Source organism: Zootoca vivipara, chromosome 1 (assembly GCF_963506605.1).
Source record: "Zootoca vivipara chromosome 1, rZooViv1.1, whole genome shotgun sequence".
Taxonomy (NCBI): Eukaryota; Metazoa; Chordata; class Lepidosauria; order Squamata; family Lacertidae; genus Zootoca; species Zootoca vivipara.
Window position 1 is genome coordinate 54114013 of NC_083276.1, and position 22279 is coordinate 54136291.

Sequence of the window (22279 nt, forward strand, 5' to 3'; positions counted from 1 at the left end):
TTAGCGAACAATCACAGGTGCTTGGTAACCAGCTTCTTCAGCTTGCTATGCTTCAGTTGAACCCCAGAGGGATACCTAATGAGGTAACTCCTGTTATGGGCTTCTTCAGATCAGAAATCGTGGGAGGAATGTTTATGGAAAGAAAAACACCCTTCTCTATTGGCCACCTTGCAACAACAATGTACATTCTCCAATTCCAAATTATAAAGAATTATAAAGAAACCCTAAATTGCCCTAGGTGTGCAGATGCAGATGCCTTTTTACAAGGGAAGAAAATTTTGCAAAATTGGAGGGTAGGTCTTAACACAGCACTAGGCCTAAGGATGAACATCGACCGGAGTGTTGTGTATGTGTTTGACTATTCACTTAGGAGTGACTCTGAGGATGCTTGTGGTTGGGTTCAATTTTTCAATTGCCCTGTTAATATGAACAGAGTGCTCCACATCAGCACAGGCTTTGCGTATATGAAACGCATTAGGTGCACAAGCTGACTTGGAACTGAATGCGGAAGCTGTTTAGAACAAGGCAGCTCCCTGTGTGCATTAAGGTGTTGCAGTTTTACATCATTTTTATTGAATCTTTTTTATTAGCATTATATCCCACCCTTCTTCCCTAAGGAGCCCAGAGCAGCAAGCAAATATCAAATTTAAACACGAAAACATTCTAAAGCAGATTAAACATTCTAAAACTGCAATTAAAAACATCTAAAAGCAGTTACAGGTTGTTTTTTTAAAAAAAACATTCTAAAAGCAAATTGAATGAGAAATGTACTTCCATCCAATGATCTCAAGGTGACCAGGAAGAGTAAAACGGGTTTTTTTCAAATTCCTCCTGAAAGTGAATAATGAAGATAGGCCCACCTCACCAGGGAGGGCACTGCATAACTGTGCAACCACCAATGTGAATGTCAATGGTTATACTTAGTCACAGGCGCCAAATTATTTGAATTGTGATTTATTATTATTATTATTATTATTATTATTATTATTATTATTATTATTATTTCTTATGGCTATTGACATTTTTAACTGGATATTGTTAGTTTTTCTTTGTATTTATTCATCTATGCATTTATTTGTTTTTCCTTTTTTTTCTTTGTATTTTTTATGTTTGTTTTCTTTGTATTTTTTGTGTGCTTGTGTACGTATTTTAATCTTAATAAAGTATTAAAAAAAAGAAAGAAAGTGAATAATGAAGATAGGCCCACCTCGCTAGGGAGGGCACTGCATAACGGTGCAACCACCAATCTGAATGTCAATGGTGATACAGGCGCCAAATTTTGCCCAACATTGTGGGGCTGTGTGTGCCTTCCCCCAATGCAGCTTTCATACACCAGGTCAAGCTGGTTGGCCTGGGCTGATATCACTCCAGGCCATGCCACGTCAGGCCACATTCCTCCAGGCCTCCTCTGCCCCCTCAAGATTGGGGGAGCTGAGTCCCCTCCCAGTGGACAAGAGGGGTCTATACAGACCTCAGCCCCATAAAGTTGGTGCACTTGTACTCAGTTGTTTATATGCTACTGTTTATGTTCAATTATTCCTTTGTGGAAAATTGGGGGGGATATAAAACCTACGGTATTTCAGTATATAGACCAGATCACCAAAGAGGCTAGAATAACTTAAAATGAAAATATTTCACGAACATTTCTTTTAGGATTTCCATGTAAAGAACAATGATGATTATGACTAATTTGCATTCTTAGAGCTAGTTTTAGCTAAGGACTTCCAAGTGTTTTAAAACAGCAAGTTAATTAAGCTTCAGAATACCCCTGTGGGGAATTATGGGAGATGGAGAAATTACTTTATTCACCAATGAAAACCACCCATCTCTGGGGTGGAATAGAGCAGCTGTTTAGCAAGGCACAACAGTTAATTGTTTAGGACAAGAATATTACTTTAACCACTCGAACTGCAACATGAAATAGAGGAGAAACATAATTGTTTTATCTGATTTTCAAGCCTGAGCACAAAGGGCACTGCTTTCCCAATGCCAACCAGTGGGATTTTTATTAGCCACAAGGGGTAAAGAGCTTTGGGGAATCACACCAAGAAGCTAAATGCCTTTAAAGCACAAGCCCTCCAATTGCCTTCAGTTAATTGCAGCAATGGGGAATTTCAACTGTTCTCTTTCAGTGTTGGGAGTGCAAAGCATCCATTGTATGCAATCATATGAAAACCAACAAGCAAAATATTTCCTGTACCTCGCTGGAAACCATAAAAGAAACAGTAGTACAAGCCTTCAAATAGATATGAAAAACCTATTTATTCCTAGTCACTTTTTTTCTTGAAAGTATATGGTTATGCCGGGACGCGGGTGGCGCTGTGGGTTAAACCACAGAGCCTAGGGCTTGCCGATCAGAAGGTCGGCAGTTCGAATCCCCACGACAGGGTGAGCTCCCATTGCTCGGTCCCAGCTCCTGCCTACCTAGCAGTTTGAAAGCACGTCAAAATACAAGTAGATAAATAGGTACAGCGGGAAGGTAAACTGTGTTTCTGTGCGCTGCTCTGGTTCACCAGAAGCAGCTTTGTCATGCTGGCCACATGACCTGGAAGCTGTACGCCGGCTCCCCCGGCCAATAGCGCGAGCTGAGCACCGCAACCCCAGAGTCAGTCACAACTGGACCTAATGGTCAGGGGTCCCTTTACCTTTTTATATGGTTATGCACATCACTATCTCTGATTAGCAAGTGATCTAAGGGGTCCAACACACATCTTGGGTTTAGTGTCCTTGGGTGCAGCAGCAGGATCCAGTGCAATGAATCTCACTAGCGCAATTATATGACTCGTGCTCCTGTCAAAACCCTGGCCAACCTCTGGAACATCCACCACCTATGAGCCATCCAATGGCTCAGGCCATTGACATGATTGCTCCTGAGCACCCTCTCCCACTTCGTTATTTAGCTGCCTCACATAACCACTGCATTTCATGTATATACAGATTGAGTATAACATGGAAGGTTCATAGTATTAACACTTCAACAGATCTTTCTTCCCTGTTATGTTTCTATTATGCTGGATTATTGCAGAGAGCAAACCAGGCCTCTACAGATTTCCTACTCCAGGTCCAAGACTGACTGTCTATTGTTCTACCTTAAGCACAAAGACATCTTGCAGACCCCACTTCCAGTCAGCGAGCTGAAGAGTCACACTTGACTTTGATGTAACTGAGACATAACAGGTGTTACAGACAAATGCAGCCGACTGTAATCTGCATATTTATGATGTTTTTATGGTGACTGTGCTTTTATCAATTATTGTGATTTTTTATTCTGTGTTTATATTATGGCGTATACCACTTTGTGAGAGCTTGATCCTAAAAGATGGCTTAAAAATACCTGAAACAAAGAGAACAATAACTGTATGTTTTATCTCATGGGTATCAACAGAGTGATGTTTAGAAATCAGAGAAGTATTTTTGCTTACAAAATGAAACTCCCCCCTCTTCTGTCCCCCCCTCAGCCCCTAAATCTGTTCTAGGGGTTCCTCCAATCCTCTGGAACAGATATGGGAAGGGGTTGGGGTTCATGCTGGGGCAGTTCTGTTCCTCAAGCAGAAACCCCTGCGATAATGGACAAAGTAATTGGCAACCATCCTTGGGAACCATTGGTGCGTGCTACAATTAAAAACAAGGTTTTAAAAAAGTAATCAATTTGATAAATAGAAATACTTCCTTCAGTTCCTAGGAAACTTTCAGGTGCTTTCCTCATAAATATTCATTAAGTTATTTTAGTTGTAACAAATCAAAGTTAAATCTACTGTTGGTCACAAAAAAAACAGAGTTTAAATAACTTCAACCATTTTTCACTTTTGCCATAAGAAAAATCTAGTCAAAGCAAGTGGGTTTTACAGAAATTATGGAATATTCTCATATTGAAACTGTGGTAAGTTCCTGCAAGAACCTTCCAGAGAAGATTTTAGTGAACAACAGAGCTACAGGGAGATGATGCATAGCTGAATATTTCCTCCCCACCTCCATTCTGCTGACAGATGATTCCTGTCAGTGAAGGGACTCCAGTTGGAAACCACCCCACAGCAATTTTTCATAGCAATTGACCTCAGAATCAAAAGGTGGTCTTAGGGAAGTCATTATTCTCTTAGCCCGAGCCCCCTTGGCTGGCCTAACTTGCAGGACTGTTACCAGGATTAATAAGATAGCACATGTGAAGTGTTTCCAGTGATCTATAAATGATAACACTAGTTAAAGCTACTGTTTGAGCAGAATGACATGTGCCCTAGATTTCAGGCCCATATTACCTGGATTTCATTTAGAATGTTATGACACAAGATACACAGTGCATGTACAAGAAATAACTACCTTCTGCTTTTCTGTTGGTAGATGAGGGAAAGAATAGCCTTGATTTCTCAGAACAGTAATTTCCTTAGTAATTTCCTGTAGAAGGTACAGAAGAGGGGAACAAAGGGATCACTGGTATGGAACATCATGCACATGGTGTGTGAGAGAGAAAGGAGACCGTTTTGGTGGGGAGGGATGTGATAGAGATTTATACAGCTTAATGAATAGTAGGGTGAATAGATATTATTTAGTCCTGCCTTATAACAAGCAAGAGACACTGGTTATAGTTAACAATCAGTGTGTCAGGAACAAATAGGGGGGAAACTACCTTTTCACATACAAGACAGAATTTACCATGCTGAATTCATTTTCAAGATTATTAGCAAAATGAGATCAAAGCATTATATCAGACAAATGTAAGAACCATAGATGCATCAATGACTCACAGACAACGACAATTCAACTTCATCCTTAAAGCAGATGTTTACTATTCTGGGCTCACAGGGAATATGTCAATCATACACTCTGTGTTTTATGTGCTGCCTCAGGTGTATTTTGCACTGGGCCCATTGAGAGGCAAATTTTAAACTATGATTTGGATTTATGTCAGCATGACAACAGTGAATCCCCCCAACAAAATAAATCAAAACCTATGTGAGTGGTATCTGATGAAGTGTGCATGCACACGAAAGCTCATACCAAAATAAAAACTTAGTTGGTCTTTAAGGTGCTACTGAAGGAATTTTTTTATTTTGTTTTGACTCAGACCAACATGGCTACCTACCTGTAGATAGTTTGAAAGGTTGTGCAAAATGATTGGTCACCATATTAATAATACTGTTTAGCAGGAAAATTCCAAAAAAACCTACTGTATTCCTAAAAGCCTGTACTGTTCCAATTGGTTATAATGTCTTCTAGACATAACATTTGGTAAACTACCCCAAATAAATGTTTTATAATAGTTTGGCAATATTGGGGGTGGGAGAAGTCACCTCTTCTCTCATCAATGTACTTAGTCCAACGTTTTAAACAAAATTCAAGCCTTGTTCAGAGTCTGTATATGATCCCTCCCATCGAATTATTCATGCAAATATCAGTCAAAATTACCCATTCTCATTGTGGTGCTCAAAAATTATGGAGGTACAAGGATTTCTGCTTGCTCAACAGAACATTCTCCTCTCCTCCTTCCCCTGTACCCCAAAATATGCTCTAGGGGTTCCCTGCAACCCTCTGAATCAGATTTCAGGGGGGAGTGTACAGCACACATGGAGAATGAGGGGGGGGGAGAGACCTATTGTACAAGTAGGAATCATTGCACTGACAGAATGCATTAGCAGAATATTGCCCATGATGGTATCCAACTAAGTCATTCTTAAAGTACACCCAAGTCAATTGGCTTAAGTTCCCTGATTTCAATGGGTAAACTAACTAACACTGGATATCACTCATAATAATGGGAGGGTTGCCTGCAAACAACAGCCCACAACAATCAATCTTTAGCCTCTTACATTTATATGAACTGAAAGATTAAAAGGCAAAAAGCAGCTGCTCTCTGCACCTGAACATTCTGAAAATATATTCAAATAGTATTAAATAAGTTCTCATTTCTTCAAATGGAAACAATTTGCTAGTGGGAACCAGCATTACAAATGCTCTTTAAATTCCTCATTTTTAAGAGCTCTGTTCCTAAAATTAGGAAGTATTTTGATTTAAATCTCTTTCTTTGTCTTTCCCAGACACACCACATAAAATTTCATAATTTTTTTGTATCCCATTGGCTGCTTCTACCTAGGTGTCTCATACTGTTATGCCAATATTTGAGTAATTGGCTTGAGTATTATTTTAATAATGTGGCTTAACATTTGAATTTCATAGGAAAGAGGTAGGTGGCTTCCTCATAACAATGCCTTTATTTCCATGTATTTTCCATCACATTTCCATAATTCCTTTATTTCCAGCTTCCTTATACAGGTGTATTGCTTGCATAATGAAGGCTAGAAAAGGCTGAACTGTGCTGAGTTTCACAATGAGGGCATTGAGGGTGCAAGGATCTCCCTCCTTTTCAGCCATTATGCAAATGGGAGGCAAAGTCTGATTCCGAAGCTGGTTTAGATACAAGCAGCAGAATTTATTCCTCTGCTGTAAGCATAGGCAAAGGGCCAGAAGAAAGATGGCTGAGTTTCACTGTTCTGTATTTTTTTCTCTTAGCATTGGTGTGGAAATGTTCTGAAAACTTCCAACTAAACATTAATAATATTTTAATGCAAAATTTATGGGTCTTTAGGCTGCTCCTCAACAGGAGAAAGAAGTAAAAGGAAAAATGTATAAACAAAGCAGGTCAATTCACAGTATCATTTTGCAAAACTGAACTGATAATCACTCACCTACATAGGAAGTTACAGGTAGGTAGCTGTGTTGGTCTGGCATAGTCAAATAAATAAATAAATAAATAATTCATTCCAGCAGCACCTTAGAGACCAATTAAGTTTGTCATTGTCATTGGTATGAGCTTTGATATGATACATTGGTGTATCTGAAGAAGTGTGCATGCACACGAAAGCTCATACCAATGACAAACTTAGTTGGTCTCTAAGATGCTGCTGGAAGGAATTTTTTATTTTATTTCGACAACATAGGAAGTGTCAAATATGATCCTGTGTCAAATAAAAATACCCCCTCAGAGTCTAATAATAATTATCTACATCACAGATACACCTACATTATATCCAAATGGTGTTGACATTGTACTAAAAACTAGTTTTCAACAATGTACAAATAACAATAAATACTATGAATCGCTGGTAAACTATCTGTTTCTACAAATAAGTCTCTTTCAAGTTCCTACAGATGGAAGACTCATTCAAGTTGAATTTGATAAGAAATCCCCCCCCCCTGGAAATTAGAAATTTTCTTTCATCCATACAAATTTGAAAAATAATATTTGTTGAAATGGATGCTTTACCAATGATTCATAGTATTTATTGTTATTGTGGTTACATTTATATGGTTGGAAATGTATTAGTTCAATACAGGTTCTATTTGGATATAATTTGCATCTCTTTATACCGAGCCAGGTCATTGGTCTATTTAGCTCTACTCAGTGTTCTCCTGGGCTTAGGCAGGAGTCTTTCACAGAAGTCCCTGGAGATGCCAGAAATTGAATCTGGGAATTTTCACATACAAAGCATATATCACTGAGGTCCAACACTACCTATTTAATAGTTACTGTACTAATGTGTACAAGTTTCAGGTGTCTGTGCAACCTTAGATGATAAATGTACCTGTTTTGCTGCTAAAACACTTTATTTTTGGGTGCTTGTGTGTGTGTATTATGTTGATCCCTTGGATTTTAAAAATGTCAACACCAGATATTGCAAAGCATGCTGAAAGGTATGTGCTGAGAGTTTACAGTTTTATGTGTGCTGCCTTTGTGCACTTCCAGGACAGGGATTCTTAAAAAAAAAACACTAAACTAAATCATTGTGCATGCACAGCTATCTGACCAGATGCTGTGTTGGTCCTTAAGCTACATAATAGAATCAGCAAATTAGAAGGCAGGGACATGCCTACAAGTATGAATAGGAAAACCAAAGTTATTATATATAAATGTAAATACAGTATATATGGGTGTGGACTACACTAGTCTAAATTGAAATGGGGGAAATGGATTGACAGTTATATAATGCTCAAATGTAGACAAGACTCGATAGGATGTTTTCCATTTGGTGAGCTTAAGAGTGAACTTAATGTACACAAGTGAGGAATGATCAGCATCAATTTTTCTTTAAAATATTTCAGTGGGGATAAATGCATTAAGGACCATGTAACTTTGAAAGACACCACATTTAAAGTCACACAGATGGCTTTAAAAATGCAGAATGGATATATATATATATATTGTCTTTTGAAAGAGATTATTTATCTGCAAGCAATGTTTTAAATACACGTCAGTGCATTGTCAATCTTTTATTTGTCCAAGCCAGGAGTAAAGCATAAGGCCATTCAAAATATGTTCAAAAAGCCTTCTGTAGAATATACAGATCACTTGTTGCAAGAAGCTCTCAAATTTGGCATAACATTGAAAGGGATTTCCCTGACTACACCCACCATCTGGCGGGCAATATGCAAGTTGATCAATAGTCCCTCAAATACCACTTTGGAAGTCCAGATTGAACACTTCTGATGTCTATCAACTGGGAGTCTGGGCAGAGAACTGTTTGCCAGTGCTGTGTTTTTGGTACAGAGCAGATGTATTTAGAAACAGAAGCCGACTCTTGGAAAACAGCATGGAATTGGTACTGCTAGAGGCATGGAGACGCCAGGACAGATCAGCTCTGTGACAAGGCCAACAGATAGAAAGGATTGATACAGAGAGGCAGGATGCATCTTCTAACAGTAGTAGTACTCCAAAGGAAAGTGAAACTAAATAGAAGGAGAATTAGTAAGGATTAGGTATGTTCGAACAAAGTGCTTAGAGGCAAGCAGGGAACAGAGTGGAAAATCTTAGGCTTACCTAGAAAATTGGTACCTGTGTAAACATACAGAAAAAAATAAGAAAAAAAAAGGGGAACAAGGTCCTTAAAATAGGAGTAGCTGTTGTGGTAAATGGAGTGGTCCTCCGAACTGCAGTGTGCTGCTGCTGCTGCTGCCCACTTGGATCGGTTGGGGTTGGTACATGGTTTTGATGAGGTCGGGGCTTCATGGGTGCACTGGTGGAGCCAATCCAGCACTCCCACCAATGCACCATGAAACCACAAGCTTATCTCTGTGGCACCGCCCTCTCATGCCAGCTGCAAACAGCAGCATTGAAGACAGCCTTCAGGTAGAAGCATGAAGATGCAATAAACTGTGAGAAAAATAATAAGGGAATGAACTAAAATGTTGCATTATCTTTAGAAATGAAAGTCTTGATTCTCGATATAGCGATAAATAAAGCATAACACAACTTGGCAAAACCTAAACACACAGAGAAAAGTAAAGAGAAGGTTAAAAGCACTCCTGGATTCCAGATCTCAGAACAAATATCAACATTATCAAGAAGAAGGGAAAGCAATATTGAAAGATGCTGACAAGAAGCTCAGTTTTGGCAACAGGACAATCTGAATCTTGGTTTTGGCAGACTTACGGTTGCGAAAACAGGCATTTATCCAGTGAGAGGCAGCAGAGAAGACAACAGAAAATGAGACATGAGGAGGAGGGAAAGGGGAAACTGGTGGCAGAAATGTGAATATTAGGCAAAATGGCATACAAAAATGTGCATGGCAAGAGAAGTGGGCACTAAAAGGCTGATGAATTTTCATGTGGACTTGAAAAGAAATTTCAAACTCTGATGCTAAGGGTGCACAAATGAGAAACAGAGTGGACTTGAAACACCTGGCCCACATCCCCTAACAGTCCCTATGGCAATAATTTAATGAAGCCATGAAGTTGCTACTCAACCACGATGGCAAAGTAAATACACACATTTCCATCTAGTAAATGTTGAATTATAATGAAGAATTAGCTGGGGGATAAGCCAAACCTCAGAGCTCCTCCGCCTCTGTCCTCTCAGTGGCAGGGGGGGGGGGGATGAGGGAGGGGGGAGGGAGGGGGGAGGTCAAACCCAGCTTAAAAATGGACCCCTTTGTTTCTCAATGCCCATGGGTATCACTGGTGGCAGAAGTGGTCTTGTGGGTGGAGGGAAAATGAAGGGACAGAGTTTATTGTATATGTTGTGTATGTTTTGTCTTTATAAAGAAAAAATCAATAAAATTACTATAAAAAAAGTTAGGTGGTTTGCAAATCACACACAGTTGTTTGGAAAAGTGCCTCTCTGGCAATAAGACTGAATAGGGGATAGGGCTCCTGGGGATAAATTCAGTTTTGTTCTGTTTACAAAGACTACTGATGACTGTTGGCATCCCACATAAGCATTTATAATAAGCCTAAATAGCTTGTACATTTTACCTTTGTACAGTTGACTAGTTCCCTCATTCGCTCACACACCCCTGTCTAATTCTCTAGCCAGGCAAGCAAGAGGCATTGTCTGAGTCCAAGGACACATTCCACGGAGGCAAAAACAGTCAGTGAGGGGTGAGGCTGGGGAGGGGTGTGGTCTTAGGAGAGTCCCAAGGGCAATACAGAGAGGCCTGGAGAGCTCCAATTGGCTTCCATGCACAAGGTTCCCTATCCCTGATTTAGAATTTTGTTTCTTCATTTATTATTGTTGCCATCATCATCATCATCATCATCATCACTACTACTACCCATAAATAATTTCTTTAAGGGCCTTAGGAAAACCAGGAAAAGAGTACACTGGAATACTTCAAAATTATTCTGCACGGTATGTAAAAGTAAAGAAAGATATACATTTTAATTAACAGCTGGAGGTACCAGTGACAGTTACTGCTTTTGCATGTTTGTTGAAATGTGAGGGAAGCCCTTTGCTATTATTAAGGAACAGTTTATAGGAAATGTTCACATGTTGTTTCATTAGGGTTGCCAGACTCAATAGAGGACAGGACTTCTGTGCCTTTAATTGCCCTGCTCTCTTTTCTTAAAGAGAAACCAGCAGACCCTTTGTTTAATTTCCAAGCAAAGGGTCTGCTGGTTTCTCTTTAAGGTTTCCAGACTCAAAAGAGAGCAGGGCAATTAAAGGCACAGAAGTCCTGTCCACTATTGAGTCTGGCAACCCTATGTTTCATCAGGTTGTTAATTTTCAGGTGTGCTTCTAAGGCTACACACATTAACTAGTAAAACATGGTCATCTTTATCCTGGGCACCTCAGCCCAGGACTAATTGCAGCCATCAGCAGCCATTAACACCCATCTACAGGTTTACCACTCCCATCAGCCCATCTCCCATTCCCCCCCACCCCCCCACCCTCTGTATATATATAGGGTCTGACACTTCTGTTTCTAGTGTATCTGAAGAAGTGTGCATGCACACGGAAGCTCATACCAAAATATAAATTTAGTTGGTCTTTAAGGTGCTACTGAAGGAATTTTTTTATTTTGCTTCGACTCAGACCAACACGGCTACCTACCTGTAACTATCTTTATCCTTGACCATTTTCCTCACCACTGATAATATAACTGATCCAGTAGATGTCTTCAGGAAGTCTCTGGGATTTAAGCCATCACCTCCTACTCATATTGGCTTGGTGATTTATGACACCTGGAAGGTGGAGTTAGTTTCTGTTGTGTATAGATCACCCTCCTGGCTGCTTCACCACCTTATAACTGTCAAGCATTTTTATTGATTTCATAATTGCCATATTTGATGAATACAACTACTGGTAGGGAGAATCAAGGAAATCCCAGGATAATAAAATTGATTATTGTTTAAAATATTACCACTTACGAGACATATATAAGCATCGGACACTGATTTATAGCCCAGCAATGTGAGTCAACAGGCGTAATTGGTCAGAGAGTCCCTACCCTTTGCCTTTAAGACCTAGTTGTTGATGATGCCAGACTGGGTCACACACCCAACACACCCCTTTAAATCCTGTTTGAAAGATAACATCACCCCTGTCCCCTGGTTTCCATTAAAGTTTCATCCAATCATACCCCACTGAAAGCTCCATAGCTTTGTCAACTGCAGGGCAGTTGTGTGTAGGACAATGGTGTAAGGTGTACAGGCAGGTTGGTGAACTGCAACTCCCACCAACCCTACCCATTGCCATGCTGGATGGGGCTGATGGGATTCGGAATCCAACAACAACTGGAATGCAACAGCTTTCCTTACCCCTGCTGTACACAATACACACGTTATCATCTGTGCCACATGTATTGTGTGCTGCACAATTACCACGGGGGGGGGGGAGAGACTTTGTTGAAGATCCTGGAGAAAGCGGCCCAGTTTTGTTAGCCCCCAAATGGAAAACAAACGAGGTCCCAACTAAAGAAGAATAGCAACTTAAACTGATGGAATATGTGCAGCTTGTGGACTTAATATATAGAATAAGAGAACAAGAAGAACATACAAAATAATAAAAAATTCCTTCCAGTAGCACCTTAGAGACCAACTACATTTGTCACTGAAGAAGTGTGCATGCACATGAAAGCTCATACCGATGACAAACTTAGTTGGTCTCTAAGGTGCTACTGGAATGATTTTTTATTATTATTTTGGTTCGACTATGACAGACCAACACGGCTACCTATCTGTAACAAGAAGAACATACGTTTAAAGAAATGTTTATTGAATATATGGGGGGAGATTGTGTACACTTGAAAACACTGGCAGCATTAAGATAAATTCAACAGTGTAAGTAAGTTTTGATGCATGTAATAATGGAATACTGGATGGTTTCATTTATGTAAAATATGCAGGGATTTATCTTATGCAAAAGGAACCATGGAAAGAAGAAATGAAGTCATCGATATTTTAAGGTTGTTTAAATGAATATTCTAAATTGTAAAACAGAAAATTCAAAAAATGTAAAAAAAATGTAATATAGATATCTACAGGTATATGAAGAAAATCCTGGAGAGTCAGGGTAGATAGTACTGAGACAGTTAGACCAATGGACTGAGTCGAACTTGTATATATAATAGCAATAGTATATATAATAGCAGTCGAACTTGTATATATAATAGCAAAACATGACTGACATATTGTACATATTAGCCTTCACATAGGCACCAACTCCCTGGGGTTCTGGGTGCCTGAGCACCCACAACATTTCCCACATAGGTGCTGGACACCCACAAAATATGGTGGCGGACGCGCAGGCACCATGGCCCATGGAAAGTGCACAGAGATCAGACCGAGGGTGGGAGGAGAAAATGCAGAGATCTGCCAGTGGGTGGGAGAAAGAGCGAGATCTATTGTGTGCTCTGAAAGCTTCTTATATAAAGCGCTTTTTTTCTTTAAAAAATGTTTTGGGGTACTCTCATTTTGACTCAAGAAAATCACCATTTTATAGTTCAAATTGAGTAAAATACAGTAAATGGACAAATGTTCAAAGATTCACAAAATGTTTAGGGGTGTGGGTACCACTGCGTCCCCCCAAGAAAAAAGCACTGGTGGTTATATATAAGCCAAGCATCTTTGGTTATGCGTTTTGGCTGTATATCAGCAGTGCCTGAACTGCATCGATATGCTAACTTTTCCTTCTGAAGCTTCTCATGTGACAAAACAAAAGGGTTTTTTTAAATGAGTTTTTGATGTCATGTTAAGTAGACGAAGCAGCTCTGCCTTCAAGCACACAAACCCAACCGGCGCAGGAAAGGCTCTTAAAAGCACTTCTGGGCGGGAAAGAAAGACGAGCTAAAGTGCTGCAGGCAGGAAGGTTAAGGAGGCAGGAGAAGAGGGCAAAATGGTGGAGAAACATACGGAGACTTGTTCTCTCGGTTTAAGAGGCCACCAGCTCACCCGCGCAAGCATCCAGACTCCCACAACTCCAGGGCTGCTTCCCCACCAATCGCGGAGATCTGGCAAAGGGGTGGGTGGGAGAAAGAGAGCGGAGCTCACGCAGGGATGGCGATGCAGTGTGGGTGCTTGTCCCCAAATGCAGCAGTCCATAGTTTGAGTATAGGTCACTGGCCTAGCATCAGGTCACAAGGTGTCTCCTCACATTGTTAGCAGCCCTTGCTATGAAATGATTCAATCCATTTGTTGACTGCAGAGAATCTTCTTAAAGCTCGTTAATGCTACTGGATTAATTGCCTTTGAGTTGGAGGTCTCATTCAATTGGAACGTGATGATGTAATACTTTCAGTACTTTATTAGCCTAGCAAATGCATCTGGTAATCCACAACATCTGAAAGCCTGATTACTTTCTTGCCCAACCCCCCTTAAAGGAAATCAGGAGTAAATTTGGTGGGGTTAAGCTGGTGTGCAAGAGAGAGAGAGAGAGAGAGAGAGAGAGAGAGAGAGAGAGAGAGAGAGAGAGAGAGACTGGGGGTGGGTGGGTTGAGGCCAGAGTTACAGCAGCTTCCAGACATTACTACTATGGGAACTGTAGCTGGAAATGAACCTTCACATGCATGCATTTATCTCACCAAAGAATATAATGGCTGCCTAGCATATTATTGCATTTAAATATGGTCTGAAGCTCAACATCAAAAAAACCAAGATCATGGCCACTGGTCCCATCACCTCCTGGCAAATAGAAGAGGAAGAAATGGAGGCAGTGAGAGATTTTACTTTCTTGGGCTCCTTGATCACTGCAGATGGTGACAGCAGTCACGAAATTAAAAGACGCCTGCTTCTTGGGAGAAAAGCAATGACAAACCTAGACAGCATCTTAAAAAGCAGAGACATCACCTTGCCGACAAAGGTCCGTATAGTTAAAGCTATGGTTTTCCCAGTAGTGATGTATGGAAGTGAGAGCTGGACTATAAAGAAGGCTGATCGCCGAAGAATTGATGCTTTTTAATTATGGTGCTGGAGGAGACTCTTGAGAGTCCCATGGGCTGCTAGAAGATCAAACCTATCCATTCTTAAGGAAATCAGCCCTGAGTGCTCCCTGGAAGGACAGATCATGAAGCTGAGGCTCCAATACTTTGGCCACCTCATGAGAAGAGAAGAATCCTTGGAAAAGACCCTGAAGTTGGGAAAGATTGAGGGCACTAGGAGAAGGGGACGACAGAGGACAAGATGGTTGGACAGTGTTCTCGAAGCTACGAACATGAGTTTGACCAAACTACGGGAGGCAGTGCAAGACAGGAGTGCCTGGCGTGCTATGCTCCATGGGGTCACGAAGAGTCGGACACGACTAAACGACTAAACAACAACAAGCATATTATTACCCCATTACATCCAATGACCATTTATCTGTTGCCTCTTCTTTCATAAACCAGCAGCTATTAGTTTACACTTCCCTTATTGTGAGCACATGACAAAACATCTCAGTAAAATCCTTCTTTCTTTCTTGGTTGTTATGCTGTCTCTACATATATATAATGAAAAGAAATGCATTTTCGTATTAGCTGCTTCGAAGACTTGAGAGAGGTGAAGCTGTTGGTTTGCAGAAGCCAATGTGTTTCATAATTAAGAGCTTATCACTGACATAGAAAATGTCATTGACCGGCAAAATGTTAAGATCTGGTTATGGTTCTTTTTCATATCTGTGCTATGAACATAGGAAGTGGTTTAACTGGAAAAACCTGGAGGAGAAAGAGGCTACACAGAATACAGCAGCTGCAGTAAATGGTCACCTTTCACTTCTAATGAGACTCCCAACAAACTAAAGGGCAGAAGAGCTTTTATGGGAGAGCAAGGAGAATAAGCCTAATCATGTGGAAAGCAGAAATACCATTTAGTGCATATTGACTCCATATTAGTATGGCAGAAGCCTTTCCATATTCATCTAAACCGTTTAAATGGATTGAATGCACATGTAATGTAGAAAGGGAGCTCACAGTGGTGTGAGCATGGGGTCAGCTCTTCCTTGATATTTTTTTCTCTGTTTCCCAGAGGCCAGCTAAATGTTGATAGGTGAAAAAGGTAAATACTGTATATCATTATTGCCCCCTTTCTATTCTTTTGCTTGCCCAGTCATGACTGCTGCCAACTTCTCCTCCAGCTGGGAAACAGCACACCCTGCTGCCAAATGCCTGAGAGGGAAGCAACTTCACTTTCTTTTCTTTCGCATAGGGGACCCAGGGACACTTTCTTCCCAGGCAGAGAAGGAGGAATGGGAGGACGCAAGCAGTAGTGATTGGGCAGGAAAGCAATCAAAGCAAGAATGGCATAGAGGCATACAATTCCATGCTACTCTAGAGACAGGCAATACAAGAAGTGGGCAGACACTCTGCTTTGAAGTTCCCTTTTGACTGTTGTTAAAAGGTCCCTCCTCACTACTGAACAAACTACTAATGCTTGTCTGCTATGGAGCCAATGAGCTACCCCGGGAAATCTTGGTATTTCACTAGAGCTGAGTCAAAAGGTATCATAAGACATTTAGCTGAGAAAATATTTGAGGGTTTTTTCATATCATACTTCTACATTTTTCCTCTGAGCATTCTGCAATATTATTTTATTTGTGGCAGCCACTATTTCCCCTTTTGTAACGTCCTGCAAAGATGTTACAGTAGGTCTGGGACGTTGTAGAGGATGCAAAATGGTAGCTAGGTTTCCAATGCAGTTGCTGCCTTTTTCAGTGACAGCAACAAAGAGAGACGGTGGGGCAAGGGAGAAGCCATGCTATCGCTGCAGCTTATGGTGATTCTCACCTCCACGGATAACTTGACTTCCCCCTGCGGAAATAGTCATTCCAGTTTCCTTTCCCCACAAAAGGGTGGAGAATTCCAAGAGTATACCATGTTGATATCCAGAAAGGGCCTGCTCATGTTTAATCTGAAAGCTCTGAATATTTTACCTCCCTACTGAACAGGCGAGTTTGAAGAATTTGTGATTGCTTTACAGGCTAATACTGTATGCTCTAGATAACTGTAGCAGTAAAGGCAAAATGCCTTATGTTTATCAGCCTGCGAGAATAAGAGCTGATGAATGGGGTCTCTGGTCTCTGACTTGCCCACACAAGGAGAAAGAAGCTATGCAGTTTCGATACTGGCAATGTACACTTTGAGAGCAGACATTTGTTCATTTTTTGCTCCTGCATGAAAGAATTTACTGCATTGAGCCAAGAATGTCTGAGTTCTAATCGCCGGCAGTGATTTTCCCTGTGTGTCATTTTGGATTGTTATAAGACTATGATCCTGGCCATGATAAAACCAAGCGTGTCAATCTTATTTTATTAAATTTAGTAACAGCAATATCTCCCAGCATGGTATCAGTCCATCTCTATTTAGGATTATGTATTTTTGCCATGCACTCAGAGCGATCAGTAAAGCATTAGGGCCCTGTATATGTGACACCTTCAGAAAAACCTTGCTGTTTCTATATCCAAGAAAGTAAAGTTTAGAAAGGGCAGGTTCTGTTCCTAAGGTGAACAGTTAAGAACAACAACCAACTCTCATTCAGTCTACAAAGGAAGATCCCAAGGACAACAACAAAGGGTGCATAGCAATTATTTCTATGCTTGTCTCAGCTGACAACATTGTGATTTAAAAAAGCAATGCACATTTTTTAAAATAAATAAATAAAATAAACAAACCATTGGTATAGCATCCTTTTGTAGAAATGTCCTCCCAAATAGAACACTATTCCTTCCACAGCATAGATAGACTGATGTATATGCAGGCACATTGAGTCTTGTACAGGAATGTAATGTACCATTACTGTATATTAAAGAGAGTCTCCCAAAGTCTCCATTCATTTTCTCTGCCTCTTTTTCACTACTTCTCAGCAAATGTGAATTTGTGCCACGCAGAATGATGCGGCCCAAAGAGATTTAAAGCATATCAAACCTGATCAGACCCAAAACAAAATACTTCACCCATCCATCCACCAGGGGATGAACCCATAAAAACCCAGTTGCCCTGTGGGTCAGAACCAAGCAATAGGAGCAGAGAGCTATGCTATACCAGTACTCCCAGTATATTGGCAGCCCAATCCAACATAGGTTCCATGGATTCAGTGGGACATACTCGAGTGTGATATGCATAAGATTTGAGCCAATTTTTTCCTCTTTCCTGTTGGATCACAACCTTTTCGAGCCAACTGAAATAACCTCTTTCTTTGTTTGTTATCTATGCCAAAATTGGATGGAGGGTTTATTGCTGACATTGTTCTACTGTGGAGTTCCTTTTCCCTGGAGACTTGCAAAAACATATGTGCTTGTTCTCAAAGCTGTGCAAGAGGCTTTCGTTTTCTTTTGTCGGCCAGGGAGATGAACAGTTAAGATAAAATGAGGATTTAATACTGTATTTTGCATGTTATGGTTAATCCTGCCAGTCTTGGGTGTTTGGGGTGAGACAGGCTATGCACCTGCTAAGATACAAACCATAAAAATAAAAGGCTTTGTTTTTATTCTGGAAAAACTAAATGATGATTTCAGATCCCAATTGAGAACTTGCTGTTCCATTCCATACTAGAAGTTCATTTGTTTTTTCTTAGTCTTTGAAAGTTTTGGCTACTTTTTAAGGACTTGCTTATTCCAAATTTTGTTTGAGAACTAGCAATAGCCATTTTCAATCATTCAGTCTGAACATGTGCAGGCAAAGAGTGGGGAGGCAGCAGGGGTGCACATTCATTCCCAGCCTCATCATCCTCACATGTTTTGTTCTTCTTCAAACCACCCCACATTGAGCAGCAACATCTCTAGGAGGTTTCTAATGTGTGGGGATGAATGGCTGAATGTGCTTAGAGGACTCCTCACAGTTAGGTATTATGGATTTCAAAGCATGGCATGCCCAGCTGCATGCCCTGTTCAGACCTTCCCACTCAATGGGGGAAGGTCAGTGGTGGAGGGGTACACTTAGCACATCCCAAAAACACCATATGCACATTTGCCCCTACCCACTTTTAACCCACACATGTCAAGGCTGAACAGCTGAAGATATATCCTGGGGTTGCATAAGGAAATACAACACATTACTTTCCAAAAGATATTCTCCCTGCATGTAAAGAGTACCTAGCACAAAGAATACAGTCATACCTCGGTTTAAGTATGCTTTGGTTTGAGTACTTTCACTTTAAGTACTCCGAGGACCCGTCTGGAATGGATTAATCCACTTTCCATTACTTTCAATGGGAAAGTTCACTTCAGGTTAAGTACACTTCAGGTTAAGTACGGACTTCCGGAACCAATTGTGGTACTTAAACCGAGGCACCACTGTATAGCTTTGTGGTACTGCTTGGAACAAATTAATATTAACAATTTAAGAATTAGTCATGTGGAACATCTTGAGGCGAAGAAAAGGCTAAGGCGTAAACCCTACACAAATCTGGAGTGGATTTCCTAAAACAGTTGGATGGAGTCTTGTTACAAGTTACTGGTCTCTGCAGCTACAACAGGCACTGTGATTCTCCAGTGGTTTGACCTCATCCCTGGAGGCACACTTCATTGGGTCTTGAGACAGACAGGAGCCAACAATATATAAACCCTAAATTAACTTCAGATGGCTCTTAATTTTTATGCCATTTGCACTGAGATACTCGTAGGCTTAAAAAAATAGGATCCCTTGACTTCCTTGGAGTCACTCAAGTGGAAAAAACAACAATGTAAAGTTGGAAAAAAGGAGTGGAAGACTCATGATCTTATATGAGTGCTTGTCATTGTTTGTTTCGCTTCGTTTTTAGCTTTGATCATTCATACCTAGTTATGGGCTACATAACTGGAACTCAAGGAGATCCATTTTGATGTTGCTGTTTTCCTTATGGCAAACAGAAGGCTTGTGGACTTTTATCATCTTTGCAACAACAAAAGTTTAATCATGGTTCTAGCTCTGTGAATGAACATCCTCCGTTTTACAACCTTTTTATGTCAAAAGAACTGTATTGACAAAGAGGATGCCATTTCTCATCTCGGCAGTGAGGTTATTGGAACACTCTGCTGATGTGAAGGTGTAGGCCTGGCTAATAAAATGGATGTTACTGCCTTTAAAGAGGAGTGCAATAACTTTCTTCTAAATAAAATAAAAATATGCTATAAAACTGAATAGTGGAAGATCATTGTGGCTAGGGTCAGGGTTGTGCCTTTCTCTTCCAACATAGTTTGGAATCCAGGCAGCTTCAAGAACATCTCTTGCTAGAGCCAGAGTGAAATTGAATGCCTACATTAAACTGCACTGAGCTACGGAAAAGAATTGCATAGGCCTTGGCAATGAGTCTTCCACCATTTCCCAGCCTACTGCTCTCTAAGGCCGTATCAGCAGGATCCTTATTAGGAGGAATTGTTGCCTGCTTCAGGCATTGTGCCTCTCCATCAATAACTACAGAAAATGTGCACAGTTTCTCTAAAGTAAGATTTGAAAAGTATGCTTCCATGAAATTATTTTGCAGGATATGAGTGGGGTGGGGCAGTCCAAACATACTGGACACTTCCACATGGAAGTTCCCATTTCACTCTCCCCCCCCCCCATATGGGATAGCATGTCACCATCACTACCTTTCCCAATTTTGAATTTTTATATCCACTGTATGCAGTTCCCACCAGTGGGCAGTGCATGTCTGCAAATGCCAATTTATCATGCCTAGACCCTTCCGTTGCTCCTCTTGTGTTTCTTCCCCTTGCCTAGTCCAATCCAGATCTGTTGCATATTTTTTTTGCCCCTGAAAAATATGTCTTGAGAAACTGGATTCATTCTGAAAATAAAAGCTCATTACAGATTGATTTTACAGTGTGTCTGTTTTAAAACAAAAGTAGTGGGCAGCCTGAGAACAGGTGCACACCTAGCTAACTACATTGTGAGTGGGCATATACCAAGATTACCACCACCTCTTTTTTCTTCATTCACCTGGGCTTATGCAGGAATCAAAAGATGTGGATAACCTAATCAAGGGGGGGATTTTTAGGATATGTACCAAGTAACCATTCCTGCAATTGTGGGTGGCAGGATCTAGCATCAATGCAGGTTGAAAGCAGCATGTTGAGGATGAAAATAATGAAGATGGACTGAGAAAAAGTAATTTTTTGTGCTACAAATGGGTAAATGTGTATGGATCCTCCGTTGTCTTTAGTGAAGGAGTAAGCAGGCAGATTCCACTCTATAGTCCATCCTCATTGTCCAAGGAGCTGTGCCCATTACTTTTGCTATGTGCTGTGTGAGTAAACATAACTTTGAAGCAGTCTCTGCACGGGCCTTATTTGCCAAAGTTTAGAGGTATAATTGAACTTTGTATTCATTTACGATTTGTTTTGTTTACGTTCTCATATAATTAGCAAACTTATTAAAAGGGAGATACAAATAAACTTGGTGCCAATTACACACGAGAATAATTGGATTTTATTAATCCAAGAACTCAATCAATTTAAGCATTGCTTCTCCTGCCTAAGACAACTCATTATTTTTCCTGATAATTAATCAGAAATACTAATGGGCCTCTTTGAAACGGGCCTTTTCATTCATCAGCCTGAATGGGAAGCCCCTTAATGGCCCATTGCTACTTTGGGGAAATAGTTTTGCTTCAAAATTAATTTTGATTTCCCTGAACAAGTAGTCAGCTTCCAAACTAACAGCAGTTTCTCTGATGGGAGGATCAAATATCAACAGGTTTTTCGATTGGTTCATTTCCAGACCTGATTGAATTTGCCGTTTTATTTTGAAGTTTAGCATTTATATAGTACTTAAGAGTGTAGTAAATTCTTCACATATGCCCCTAGAAAAACCCTATCATGTAGGCTGGTAATACTATATGTATATTGGGGGACAGAGAGGGATTGAGGCTAAAAGACTAGCAATTAGCCTGAAGTCATAGTGGTGGATGTAGGCATAGCTGCCAAGTTTTCCCTTTTCTCGTGAGGAAGCCTATTCAGCATAAGGGAAAATCCCTGTAAAAAAGGGATAACTTGGCAGCTATGGATGTAGGATATAACCCGGGGGACTGTACAGATCATATCCAACATACTTAGCCTTTTCAGAGATTAGCCTTAGGTGTATTATTTGTACCTTGTTTATTTTAATGACTCTCCAAGCAAGGGTATGCAAAGTGATCATCCAGCTATAATTATAAAGGCACTAAATCAAAGCAGAATTTACAGTTTGGGAGGAATGCCAATTTGTAATCCCGCTTGATGCAAGGCCATACCCCCTTTTTACTTTTCTTCTTATCCTGTTCTGTTCTTACAATGAGGGTCTCTCTGGATTGGTGATAGGTCACTATTCAACTAAACATGCTGGTAGTGCAAAGACATTTAGATGTGCGCTGTAAGTTTTCCACTCCTTCCTCTCCCTTCATACTTTCCCATCCCATTAAATATGTCCTAGAGACTTCAGGGAGCTACAAAAGAAGGAGAGTCTACAAGATAGGAGACTGTGGGGAAGATACAGCTAAAACCCATTGCACTAGTGCAACTGTTTAGCTGGATATCACCCAGAATGTTCACAGAAGTACCCAGACAATACAGGCAATTTTCATCATTTTCATGGCAAATTTGGTCCAGAAAGCAAGTAAGCAGTGGTGCAGTTAGGCAGTTTTGGACCCTGGA